Source organism: Chenopodium quinoa, unplaced genomic scaffold (assembly GCF_001683475.1).
Source record: "Chenopodium quinoa cultivar QQ74 unplaced genomic scaffold, ASM168347v1, whole genome shotgun sequence".
NCBI lineage: Eukaryota > Viridiplantae > Streptophyta > Magnoliopsida > Caryophyllales > Amaranthaceae > Chenopodium > Chenopodium quinoa.
The window spans coordinates 6,755,931-6,764,358 of record NW_018745024.1 but is presented as its reverse complement, the minus strand read 5'-3'; the positions used below and the strand labels follow the sequence as shown (position 1 = coordinate 6,764,358).

Below are 8,428 nucleotides of genomic sequence, written 5' to 3'. Positions count from 1 at the left end.
AAGCCCTGATCTTTAAACAAGCGTGGAGGATCCATACGGAAGGAACCTCACTTGTCAGCAGAATACTTAAGGGGAAATACCAACACTCCCCGATCGAGCTGGCTAAGAGAAACAGAAAGCCTTCCAAAATGTCGTGGGCATACAGAAGCATGATCAAGGCGGCGTTACGTATGAAGGAGGGAGTGGGAAAGTGCATTTCAAATGGGAGACAAACAAGCATAACGGAAGATGTCTGGCTAAAAGGTGGTCGAGTTTCCTTTAAGGAGTCAATAGGAGAGGAGGACAAATCAAAATATACAAGGGTAAGCCACCTTCTCAACGAGGATGGCAGCTGGAATTGTGGTTTGGTTAGGCGACTTTTTCCTCTCCGCACTGCAAGATACATCTTATGCACCCCGACCCTACCACTGCCAAATGAGGACGAAGATATCTAGATTGCTGATAAAGCGGGAAGGTATTCAACTAAGGAAGGGTATTGGTGGATGATGAAGAACGGACAAACAGATACTGAGCAATGGTCCAACTCATGGAGAGCGCTATGGAAACTCGACATACCAGGGCGATGGAAAATACTGTTGTGGAAAATCTTACAAGGATGCACGAGTACTAAGGAAAATTTACAGAAGAGGGGTATTGAGATCAGCGAAATTTGTGAAATGTGTGGAGATGCTAGTGAAACACCTGAACACCTATTTCGAGATTGTTCGATCGCTAAAAGAGTTTGGGCTTGTGGCCCATTGGGAATCCAAACGGGTGGGCTAGACCCACCCTTGAATGTTTGGACACGAAACCTGATCCAGTACTTGTCAAAAAACTCAGCACCCGAGCAACTCACTTGCTTCGCAGCCATGTTATGGAGTATCTGGATACATCGGAACGAGGTGACCTTTAGCAAGGCATCGCCTAACCCAAAAAGGATCATGGCGTTGCTAGAGGAATCGGTTTCGAGGTTGAAAGAAAATAGGGTGAAAGAAAAGTCGTATCCTAGAGAGAGTGGAGAATTAACCTTGTTCTGGTCAAAGGGAGTGTGTGAAGAAGGTTCGCTAATATCAGTGTTTACTGATGGAGCATGGAAGATGACCAAGGATGGGATTAGCTCGGCGGGAATAGGATGGGTCATAAAGAGGAACATATGGAAATTGCTAGCGGAGGGAAAGCAGTGATAGCTTCTACTCCACTACATTTAGAACTTCTGGCAATCAAGGAAGGCTTAATTCGAGCACAGGAACTGACCAAATCCGTTGAGGTTTGCACAGACAGCATGGAAGCAAGGAACTGCCTACAACATCCTAATACTGCGCCATGGGAGGTTCGAAGGTTAGCTCAGGATATCATCAAAGGTATTGACAATCTCGTGTACTTCTGTTGTAATAAGGTTCCTCGGACAGTTGTCTCAAAAGCCCATGCGTTAGCCCATGAGGCAAGGAAACAACGGGGGAACTAGTATTATTAACATTTGTTTACAAGTTACCAAAAAAAAAAAAAAAAAAAAAAACCTTTAAAAAACGAGATAATGATCAATAAAAGATGAAATTAAAAATCTAGGGAAAAGTGAGAAACTACGGTGGAATTTTCTCTATGCGCGTTTGATGTGACTTATGTGACTATGTGAGTACTCACGACTACAAATATGAAACCTTTATTTCTTTTTTTAAAGCAACTATAAACCTAGTTTACCATAGAAAATCAAACCAAAATACAAACTTCCTAAGATCATTCATCTCTGTCAGTTGATTCTTTTTCCTTGATTCATATCCATGGAATTACACCAACGTAAAACAACAAACCATTCCAATCACACCGTCAACAATGACGCACCATCCATTTCGAAACCTAAATGTTTATGGAGTTTGCCCTGCAAAACTGCTTACTTCATTGCTGTACTATCCAAAAGAGTCCTCCTCAAGAACACCCAGCACGTAAGAAGGGTTGTTACTCCCCGTTCTCGGTCCTATACTGCCGTTTATGTTGAATCTGATTTTGCTTCTTCGAGTTCATGTTTTCCTATAGATCAGCAAACCCTCTCTTCAGTGACAAGGGAAAAGAACATTGAATCACTTTCGCAACTTGGTGGTGTAAACCATCTTGCTTTAACTTTAGGAACAAACAATGCATTTGGTGTGAGTAGCACCAATACTACTGATCTTTCACGCAGAAAGACTGTATATGGATCTAATGTTTTCCAAAAACCACCTAAAAAAACCTTCCTCAGTTTCGTTATTCAAGCCTTGAAAGACACCACAATCATCATACTTCTCCTCTCCGCATGCCTATCCCTTGGATTTGGCATGAAGCAGCACGGCCTAGAAGAGGGGTGGTACGATGGTGGAAGCATCATCCTTGCTATTTCTCTTGTCGTTTCTATTTCTTCCATCAGCAACTTCAAGCACAGCCGAAGGTTCACAAAGCGCTCCAACATTAGCAGTGACGTACAGGTTGAGGTGTTGAGAGATAGACACCGCCAACATGTTCACATCTTTGAAGTTGTTGTGGGAGATATCGTGTATTTGAACAAAGGAGATCAGATTCCGGCTGATGGATTATTCTTGGATGCATACTGCTTGAAGGTGGATGAATCAAGCATGACCGGAGAAAGTGATCATGTTGAGGTCAATGACAAAAATAACCCGTTTTTGTTCTCTGGCACAAAGGTTACTGACGGTTGTGGGAGGATGCTGGTTACTTCAGTGGGGGTGAACACTTCATTGGGTGAGATGATGAGTTCCATAAGTTGGGATTTGGAAGAAGAGACTCCGTTACAAAAACGGCTTAACAATCTCATCTTAAACATTGTTAAGGTAGGGATTGTAGTCGCTTCACTAGCACTTCTTGTACTGTTGGTACGCTACTTCACAGGACATACTAGAGATGAGCATGGAATCCGGGAATTCAATGGAAGGAAAACAAGACAAAGTCATGTAATGACTGCAGTCTTAGATATGGTTTCTGCTGCAGTAACCATTGTACTTGTTGTTGTTCCTGGAAGTCTCCCTTTAGCTGTGACTTTAACTCTCGCGTATTCAATGAAGAAGATGGTGAGAGATAATGCCATGGTTAGGAGTCTCTCAGCTTGTGAGACAATGGGGTCAGTCACTACCATATGTACTGACAAAACGGCTACTCTTACTCTTAACCAAATGAGTGTCACTGAATTTTGGCAGGGGAAAGAAGTTGTACAAAGGCCACTTTCTTTATCAGAGAATGTTCAAGAACTGCTCCATCAAGCAGTTGGGTTGAACACAACAGGAAGTGTCTGTCAAATACCTTCAGAGCCAATTCTTGAGATATCTGGCAGTCCCACAGAGAAAGCAATCCTCGAATGGGCCGTTCATGTTTTGGGCATGGAGATGAGCATGCTAAACAACAGTTTCGAGGTTCTGAAAGTAGAAGCCTTCAATTCAGAAAAAAAGAGAAGGGGGGTTATGGCTAGGATGACGAGTAATAAAATGGTGCATGTGCATTGGAAGGGAGCAGCAGAGATGATACTAGCTATGTGCTCGAACTATTACAACCAAGAAGGGATGACTGTGAGGTTGGAGGAAGAAGATAAAGAATATTTCCAAGAAATAATTCAAAATATGGCGGCTCAAAGCCTAAGATGCATTGCTTTTGCTCACAAACAAGGGGAGGAAGATGGTATCATGCAGCAGCTCAATGATGGTGAGCTCACTTTGTTGGGTATAGTTGGATTGAAGGACCCATGTTGACCTGGTGTTCTAGATGCAGTAGAATTATGCAAGAAAGCACGAGTTAATGTCAAAATGGTCACAGGAGACAATATTTTCACTGCCAAAGCAATCGCTACAGAATGTGGAATTCTCAAACCAGACGACCAACTACATGAAGAAGCAGTCATAGAAGGTACTCAGTTCAGAAATTACTCACTTGAGGAAAGAATGGCTAAAATTGACAACATTCGAGTAATGGCAAGATCAACTCCATTCGAAAGGCTTCTCATGGTCCAATGCTTGAAGCAGAAAGGTCATGTTGTGGCTGTGGCAGGCAATGGTACAAATGATGCTCCTGCCCTTAAAGAAGCCGATATTGGATTATTGATGGGTGACCAAGGAACTGATGTTGCAAAAGAGTGTTCTGATGTAGTCATCTTAGATAACAACTTTGCTTCTGTTGTCACCGTATTGTGGTGGGGGCGATGGATATACAATAATATCCAGAAGTTCATTCGGCTGCAGCTGACAGCAAACATAGCCGCCCTTGTAATCAACTTTGTCACCGCAATTTCTTCAAGAAATGTTCCTTTGACAGCAAGCCAACTGCTATGGGTGAACTTGATCATGACTACCATAGGAGCATTAGCTTTAGCCACTGAAGAGCCGACAGAAGATCTCATGGAAAAAGACCCTGTTGGAAAAAATGAGCCACTGATAACCAAAGAAATGTGGCGAAACCTTATTGTACAGGCACACATGGCTGCCTTGTTAACCCTGCAGTTTAAAAGCCCGTCAATCTCTAAAGTAGGGGAGAAACTGGACTGATATGGAAAGCTATTGTGTAATTTTGAGTAAACTTGTGACATGTATGTTACTGAGAGTGTCTTAAAATCTTAATTCACTGTAAAACATGCAGTAGCATAAGCAATAACATTTCCTCGTTATAATTGATTTGAGTTTTAAGTGAGAATTATTCCTGACCATCGATTTAACTGTTTATCTCAAACACTCCTACTCAAGCCTCCGGCGATGAGTCATTCTTATCTTGTCTCCTGTCTAGTTTGCATGTTTTCTTTTTGGCTACAGTATATCCGACATTCGAGTTGAAGCAATGTGACATGTTAACAAATCACTTAATCAAACATTAATCAGTTACATTACCAAGTCTCACATACCCACCCCTTGAATCCATGACGAATCAAAAAAATAAAACATACCCACCCCTTAGAAGTGGAATATCTCTGTTTTTTTTTTCCTTCTAATGTGAGAAACTCAGAATTGGAGTTTACATGGTTCCAACTCTTTTTTTTTTTGTTTTTTTTCCATGGTTACATGGTTACAACCTATATACAAGTACTTCTTTTTTTTTCATTTGCGACAATTGAACTTTTTAATTTCTACTTTATCTTTTCTTGAAATTCTTAGAAATTGATGTTCTCAATTTTGAGAAATTTATCAATATGATAAACAAAATTTGTTTATCAAATGGCAAAATTGTAAATAAATCAACAACTTTTTATAAAATATGGGTCCCACTGTTGTTGATATATTTACGAAAATGTCATGATGACTAGGTGTTTATGTTGTTTTATTTACCATTTTGCCATTTGATAAACAAAATTTGTTTATCAAATTGATTAACTAGGACTTCCTCATTTTCGTCATATATTAATTAAATTTTCTGAAGAAATTTATCCATTAATTAATCACTTAAAAGTATATCCATTTTTTGCTTTTTTTTTGGCAGCTTAATACAAAATGATGCATTTTAGGATAGTACTGGTATTAAAAATAATTTCTAGAAGATAAAAATATACAAGTAGTAGTATTTAAAATATTTAAAAAATTATTTTTAATTAAAATTACAAATAAAAAAAATCAAAAAACAAATAATTGTACCGTTTATTTTAAAAAATTATGTTAGTCAAAAGTCATAAGACTACATTAATTATCACTAATACGGAGTACGGAGTACGAAGTACGGAATTGTATACAAAGATTACAAAGTTAATAAGCGCCTGGATTTTTGACGCAGCTAACCAAAATCGAACTACAAAAAAGGTTAGATCTCACTGTTTTTGTCCTGAATTCACTTTTTGTTTTCTTTTTTCGAAAGTTCCTTAATTTATTTTTATTTTTTTTGATAAGATCCTTAATTTACTGTTTGATTCTCCGTAATATAAAATCCACTCTAATCACTTATTAAAAAGGAGGAAAGAGGAAAAAAAAACCTTGTAATTGTAAAGTGAATACCGAAAATACCCCAACCCGAATCCTTCCGTCACTAATCAACATTCCCAGTTTAGTTAACACATCGACAATTCAACACCATCACAGAAAGCACAAGAAACAGAAACAGAGACAAAATAAAAATACCTCGGGTGGTTAATGTAGGTGGAGACGGGGGTTCTGGTTGAAGCGGTTTCTGAGCTTTCTCCTCTCCATTGAAGCGGCTTCTGATGTAAGAGAGAAAGAGTTAGGGGATGACAGGGTGTGTGGCCGTGTGGGTGGGGTTGAGGTATAACCATGGGTATAATTGTCCGTTCAATCAAATTCAAGTCTGGTTTAACAGTCAACTGATTAAAGGGGCGTTTATTTAGTTTAAACTAGTTTTTTGGCCCGTGCAATGCACGGTATGTAGGTGTACAATATAAATTTTTATTTTATAAAATGTTTTAATTGAAAAATGAATAATTTATATAGAAGAAGAAAGGGTGACAATTGAATGTTATTGTATAAGATATTAAGTTAGAACAAAGTGAATCAAATATCTTTCATACATATTCATTTAAAGTTAGTGCTAAATTAAAGGGGATTAATTAACGAAAAGGTGAGGTAACATGTGGCGTAAACAAAGCAGGAAAAAAAAATGAATCATTTAATTATTACAGAGTGTTGTATTACTTTTCCATTTGTTTGATTAAAAGATGAAAATGAATCATTTAACAGGAAATTAAAGTACGAGTATTGATTGATTAGAAGAGGCATAATATATGCCATACACTTTGGGTACCACTTGTACTATGGTGGATATTGATTGATTTTTTTTTTTAATAATAATAATACGATGTACGAAGTATTTGACTCTCGGTTTCAAAAAAAATAAAAAAATAAAGTATTTGACTACTCAATAGTACGTCTTTATGATATTCTAGTGAAGTTTGGTGATTGTGAAAGTTAAATATTCTCTCACATATAACAAACATAAGCCGCATGGACATATAACAAAGGGTTATCCTCACATGTACAAGATACAAATGGAAGAGCAATATTTTTGACAGGATATACTCTGTTGTGGTCCTCAACTACTCTCATAATAGGTCTGTCATATAGAGGTGAATGGGTATCTAAAGTGCAGTTTAGTATAAGAATTACTACCTCCGTTTCATATTATTTACAACGATTAGACATTTTTCTTTTCTATTTATGTCAAATCGTTGCAAATAATATGTAACGGGGGTAATATTTACTCGTGATCAATTCATCACAAAGAAATGGATTTTCTAGTGCAACTATACCAAGAGTGTTAATTATTAAATGATTGAATTTCAGGCTTCTTGGCCCTAAATTGCTCAGGTCCTAATAATGCCCCATTCGATGGGGTGTTTAATGCGACACTAGGTCACACTTTTGATTTTTATGAACCATGTTTAAAGTGATTGTTTTCCTGTTTCCAATCTTTAATACACAACCCTGTGAGCCAATGGCTGGCTAAAAGCTGTGACTAGTTGTTTTCAATCAGATGACTTCAGGGTTTTAAGAAATAGCATGTAATATGTCATTTTGGACTAGATGCACAAGATGTCGAGGGCTTCACATCTGGATCCTTGGCTTCTAAACACACTTTGTTAAACTCTTCATAACTAGCCTGTCTCATCCTCTAAGCTATCCGTCTGTCCACCAGTGAATGTGTTTATGCCAACACATAATAACTTCCAATTCATGTTACATAGGCCATACTTGTTCAGTTTAAACGCGAACCACAATCCTTTCGCTTAAGCACAACAATTAGATCAAAGATGTTATATAGCTATACTCAAGCAAACTTATGAACCATATTGCGAGAGCTTATTAAGACATATTGCTGAGTTGCAAATAACAAGAGTATACGATACAAAACTTGAAAAAGGTGTATAGGCCTTCATGATCTGGCTGTTGTACTGTGATGAGGATCTTTCAGAGAATCGTATGGGATTTGAAGAGTATGTCATGCAAAAAGTTAGTAGGAAAGGTACACCATGCATCATGGAAAAATTTAAGATGTATTGGAAATTGGAAAATCTCCCTCAGTTGACTGCTATAATTTATAAAATCTAGAAGAGAAAGCCATCAGAGGATTTTGCAGATTAATATGGGACCAACATAACAATCTTGTAGAGTATGTTGGAACCTTTTGTTTTAATTATTTTTTTTACATTTGAAAAGTGGTTTCTTCAACTAAACATTATCAATCTTTTGGCTACTGAAAATTTAAGCAGAAAGATGTACAGAGTAATATATAACCCCAGTGCGAAACAACAAGTAATAATCAGCTCTTGCTATTCATTTCTTGCTTTTAAGGTGCAGGATAGTAGTATTTGTACTCTTGTTTGTGAAAACATAACAATCCTAGAAAACTGTATTACTCTAAATTACCTGATTGAAAAGCCTTAACATTGTCTCTGATTATTATTTACTTATTTACATATAATTTTTGCCAGCATGAGCTAATCAAGACTATTGTTGTTCTCTTGTTCCCTGGCAGCACTTAGTAGGCT

The 8,428-nt window shown here is 37.6% G+C and overlaps 1 pseudogene; it reads left to right on the top strand.

The window, feature by feature from the left end:
- Window positions 1-1,195: 1,195 nt before the first annotated feature.
- On the top strand, window positions 1,196-5,465 carry LOC110708421 (annotated as a pseudogene).
- Window positions 5,466-8,428: the final 2,963 nt, after the last annotated feature.